Raw genomic sequence first — 5,624 nt, forward strand, 5'->3', positions numbered from 1 at the left:
AAAACCTGCATGTGAAGGAGTGTTTTGGCACAAGTACTCCTGTCTCTGAGGCTGGGATTCAATTAATTTAATTTTAGCCATCTGAAAGTTAGGTCGGCAGTCTCAACTAATGACCAGGGCTCCCTTTTCTGGCTTCACTGTTGGGAAAACGGCACCTCTGGAGATGTCTCATCTACTGCAGACATGTAGTTCAGGATGGCATCAATTCCTTTTGGATATTCCCACCTACCTCTTTTTCTCAGCTGATGTTAGGAAGAGCCCAGCTGACTAACTGAATGGGATGCTTAGCTTGCAGGTGGCCAATGTTAAAGTAGAGGGAGTTCATCCTGCGCGTACTGTGCTATGATATTTGTAAGGCATTAACCCCGATGCTGCGACTTTGCATCACTGAGATTTCCAAATGTGTGGGAACTTCCCAGAAGTGCCCCCCATGACCAAAACATTAAGTCTGTCCCCGCCACCTGAATCTGTTGTCCACTCTGCAGAGGTGGTATCACCACCACCTTCTCAAGAACGCTGTGCCTATAAGTACCAACTCATAAGGACTCTTTTGTTCACCATATAAGCTGGCTTAGGAAGAAACTTGTCTGAACCAAAATCTGAGGATCCACACATCTGCAGAGAGGTGAAGCTCAAGTAATGAGTCCGGAACAAATTGCTCCATCAGCGAGTGTGCTCATTCAAACACCAAACGTGCATTTGAAAGTGTGAGAAACAGGCAGGTTCTGCATTGACAGGTGGGTGTTTGAGTGTCTGATACATTCACTCTGATTCATCCAGGAGTAAATTTGTCATTGTTGGGGCAGGACCAAATTGACTGTAGGAGTTTTATCATATGATCACATCTTTTATTTTCATCAGTTGCAGTTTGGCTTGCCACAAGTTAATTTGCTCATGCATTAGGTCAGGTTTTTTCTATTCAGACTATTTTAGCACCATCCAAAAAAATGGTAAAAATTGTTTTGGGAAAGAGAAAATCAGTATAAAACCTGCATTTACACTTGCGCCAGTGCGGCACATTCAAATCTCTCAGAAAAAAAATCTTCAGTTGCCAAAACTGTGAAGAAAGATGCGTGACCTTCTGCTACATTTCCCATGTTTGTTGTCTTAATTAAACTTGTCATGAGTCATGTTTACAACACCCAACTTACCGCAGCCCTATAACAAACAAAGGCATTCAGCCCCTGATGTGCGTGTCTAAATTCGCCGGGGATTACTGCCGCCGTTTTCATCACTTCCTGTACGCGGAAAATGCAAAGGCCAAATTTAGAAATGGATCACAAGTCTCTGGTCAGGTTGTTTCCAAGAAGGCTGATGAAATCTGCTTTCTTATTTAGCTTAAACCTGTCCTCTCAAGAATTATCCTCCTCGAGATTTTCAGACCTGTTTCCATCCCCTAAGCTGTTAACTCCTGCAGTATCGGGACAAAAAGAAAAAGCTACCCTTTCCTAGGGGCCGAAAGATAGATGTGAGATCGTAGCTGCCATTTTATAGCATAGATCCTATGCGTGTGAAACCCAACAGGGCTTCCTTTGCATAGTTAAATCTAGAAAAAAAAATCTAAATCAAGATATGCTTATTATCATAATAACAGTCAGAGTTTGATAGAGTCACTACGCCTCACATCATGCTTTAATTTGTGCATCTTCCTTACTTACTAGCTTCAAACTTAAAATCATTAACACAATTAAAACTGGGTCAAAGAATAACCATTTTTTTAATATTTGGTCAAAAGCTCATTCAGCTGTTCTTGAGTTAGCAAACATGCAATTAACACACGCTTCAGATTACAAGGGCAACTACCTTTTAAAGACAGGCTTAATACCAGTATATGTGAAGAAAACAAACTGGGCAAAGTGCAAAAGGAACAGTCAAAAAATGTCAGATATTACAGAGGAGTAAGAACTGTCATTAGCTTGGGTATTGCTGTGATTAGCAAAGCCCTGGAGACACTCTTTCAATGCACAAGACACAAGGTAAAACCAGCCACTGTCCTGAAGAACATCAGTCTCTGCATCAAGAAAAGAAGGAATAAAAAGTTTCAGGAAGCACAAGGAGGGGATGCTAATTCTTATTACTTTACTTTTATTTTTAAATCCTATTTTTAACTCTCCCTTATTTTAATGTTTATTTTATTAGCATTCTTTTTTTTTTTTTTTTTTAATTAATGTCTCTCAATCTTATTTTAACTCTAGGTTCTGCCGTTGTTCTGGAGGAGCATTTGGTGTCAGGCATGGCCATGCCCAACCAAGCCTGGATACTTGGTGGACTTTAAACGAGGGCAGGGCAAGGGGCAGACAGGGAGCACCCTACCCTTGCAACCACCCCTGGAGGGCCCTACTTTGGTTTTTCTCCACCATCTGCATCTTGCAGGGATGTGTGTGAGCTGCAGAGCTCAGAGCCAGAGGAGGAGGAGGATCCCCTGGACATCTCCAGGCCATGTCCGCAGGCAGCGTAGGAAATACCGGCGAGACCGGACCCTCCCTCCCTTCCTCTGGGGGCCTGACCACCAGTCGTGGGTGAATCCTCTCGCTTCCCGAGATCTTTATGTCAGGCTGCAGCTCCTATTTTTGAACTGATGTTCCCTGGGCTTAATCCACTTAGCCTGTGAGCACCTTCATCCACTTCCCGCAAGCGCAGCCTGAGGCTGCAAGATCCTCCCTGCTGCACTCACTGTCCTCCCCCGCCGCCCTTCCACCCCTCTCGGGAACACGTATTTATAAAGAGGTGGATTAGGAACATTACCAGGCAGGTCACAGGGTGTCAAGCTGCTCTTTCAGGGCTTAAAATCCAAGAGGGACCTCTGCGTCCTTGTGACAGCCATTCGGATGACTGCGGTGTTGTACTTGCAATTTACTCTATCAACAGCACTGGTACTTCCAGCTGGAGCATTTAGAGACACCGTTCCTGGAAACAAAGCAATCAGGAGGTGTAGAAATGTTTTACCTTAATTTTCCTTTTTTCACATGGGGAAAAAGAAAAAAAAAGGAGTCTAAGTGCAACGAATGAAATTCATAGCTGGTGCAAATCCACCTTGCTGCTGCCAGTGAGCACCGGGTGATTTACACCCGCTACGGACACCAGCCCATAATCCCCCCCTGAGCTGGCCAGCCCCAAGAGCAATTACTTTGATCGTCATCTGATCGGTGGAGAGAAACGAGGTGCCCTCAGCCCAGCAAGTGGGGCCGAAAGCCCACCGGCCCCACAGTGCCTCTAGGTCCCTTGCAGTGATGTGCCAATGCCTGAGACCACACACAAGGCATTGGGCACAGGCAAAAAAAAAAAAAAAGTCAGACCAAGCTCTGGCTGCAGCCTGTGCGATGTATTTGGGTTGGACCCATGTCTTGGAGGAAATGCTCCACCTCAACGCTGGGTTCTTACGGCTTGTAAATCAGGAGCGGCCATTCCCCTTTGGTGTGCTGCAGGGATCGGCGAGAGGGCAAATCCCGAGTGCTTCGTCATCCTTCTGAGCTCTAATCCCATCAGCATCTCTGGCCACTCCATCAATCGGATTAAAATATGGCTGAAAGTCATAATTCGGCCAGCGAGCCCACGGGGAACGAGCCCTGCGTGTGCAGACCCAGCCATCGCCGCTCAGCCAAGTGCCACTCTGCTTGCAAGCCCCCAAGGCTTTCACCGCGGTAGGGATTTTGGGGGTGGCCAGAGCTGCAGACAGGGCAGCCCGTGTTCAGCATCACCGCGGAGAAGTAGGGGCTGCGCCTTTAGCCCCCTCCTGCCCCTTCAGAGCCTCTGTGCTTTTAATGGATGAAGTAACTGTAGCATTGCTGTCAGAGCCTTTCGCGTTCATACCGAAAGTTAGCCAAAAATGTTCCAACAGAAAATATTTTCCATGAGAAAATGCTGCTTTAACAGAATCTAACCCTCCCGGTGGAAACCTGTCAACTCTGCTGTATCCTGTGGTAGAAACCAGATGGGTATTTGTAAGGATCCCTCCTTCATCCTGGGACCACTGGCAACAAAAACAAAGATCCATTTGAGGTCTCTCTCTTACTTTTTCTGCCTTTCTCCAACTATGAATATAATTTCATTTTTTTCACTTTCTGTCCCATTTTGGAAAGCTTTTGACTTCCTTCTGCCACCCTAAGGAAAGCACAACATATGTGGGAAGGGGATTCTGCCTCCAGCAGCTCATTTCATGGTCCGGATGGGCACATCCTTTCCATCTCCATGAGGTAACAGGCCCATGACCATGTACCACCTTCACCAGCATGGTTCAAACGAGGACCGGTGGGTTGGATTTGGCCCTCAAGACAGCTCCAAGTGGCCAACTGCCTTTGCCTGGCTGGTCCTTGGGAACGTACACCTCATCATAGCCGAATGCATAAAATGGCCAGTCCTAGAGCTGCGACATCCACATGGTGCACAAAGAAGGGCTTAATACCAGACTCAAGCCCCATCACCCAAGAACACCAGCATGAGCACACCTACTTCAAGCTTTCCTGAGGGTTTGGAAGATCACCTGTGGTCAAAACTGATCTCCCACCCATGAATACAAAAGCTGAGACCACCCTCATTTTATCTGCTTCCAAGTGGACACCATATGGAAACGTGCCAGCCCTCAGAAGCTCGGAGGATCTCCACAGCAAGATCCTGCCTGTCTTAAAAAGTTATCTTGAGACTTCATCTCTTCTGAGAGTACTCAGTGCCTAAGCAGAAGTTGACCTCCACAGGGTTCACAGGGGACAGTCCGTGCTTTTGCACAAAAGCACATAAAAACAAGATTAGGTGAGCTGATCCATCACATCTTCATGACTCAGTGAGGTTATGGAGACCCTCACTCTATTTATAAAAGCACAGTGTCTTGGCAATAGGAAAGGAATAGCTGGCTTCATTTTTATATTTTCTAGGTCTGTCTAAATTCAGCCTTCCTGCCTTTTCCATTGCACTTTTCTCCAGAAATCAGTCTACACTTCCCACTCATTTATGGTTTTTTCTTTCATTTATTTCCCCAATAAGTAATTGCTCACAGAAACCATAGGAAATATAAAGCTGGGAGGCTTCTCAAGATGCCCTCTAAACCACAGCTTTCTCCAAAAATGCCCAGACTCTACCATTATCGACACGCGCTCATTACCCCCTTACGAAGACAGCAGTAGTCTAGTGCTTTGAGGACTGGGCCGCCTGCACAGTACGTATGGTGACACCCTGGCTAATTTGGGAAAATCAGACACATCCCTCTTTTCCTATTTTATTTATGGCAATATATAGAATTAAAGAGTGTAACTGAAAGGCGAGTTTTCCATAGACCTGTGAACAAGCCTGCAGAATTCACTTGCAGGGAAATAAATTCTATATGAATATATTCCATAGGTTGATTCGAAAGTTATGTTAAAGAGATGATCAAAGAGTGACACAGATTATGAATCATTTTATCCAGATTCCAGATGTAATATTCTCTATTATTCCTAATTTGTCCAAAGTTTCCCCACCCCTTCCCTTCCCCTCTCATGTAAGAGACCTTTTGCTGTGCAAAATACTCCTTTACAGCTCTGCCTTGTGCGTAGAGGAGGTGACCCTGAATGCGTAGCAGCAGGCATTGCAGCCAAAGCTCACTCCCTGGTTAAGGTCTGATGCTAACTCCCAATGCAGAGCCGCTCCAGTGT

At 45.7% G+C, this 5,624-nt stretch overlaps 1 long non-coding RNA gene across 1 annotated transcript; it reads right to left on the reverse strand.

Moving 5' to 3' along the window:
• Positions 1–1,733: 1,733 nt before the first annotated feature.
• On the reverse strand, positions 1,734–3,417 carry LOC128141307 (uncharacterized). Its single transcript, XR_008234951.1, has 3 exons — positions 3,297–3,417; positions 2,746–2,907; positions 1,734–2,011 (listed from the first exon to the last, which is right to left on the reverse strand). It is a non-coding gene; the product is annotated as an uncharacterized LOC128141307 (long non-coding RNA).
• Between the last annotated feature and the right edge of the window lie 2,207 nt (positions 3,418–5,624).

The sequence above is a fragment of the Harpia harpyja genome, chromosome 4 (assembly GCF_026419915.1).
Source record: "Harpia harpyja isolate bHarHar1 chromosome 4, bHarHar1 primary haplotype, whole genome shotgun sequence".
Lineage (NCBI taxonomy): Eukaryota > Metazoa > Chordata > Aves > Accipitriformes > Accipitridae > Harpia > Harpia harpyja.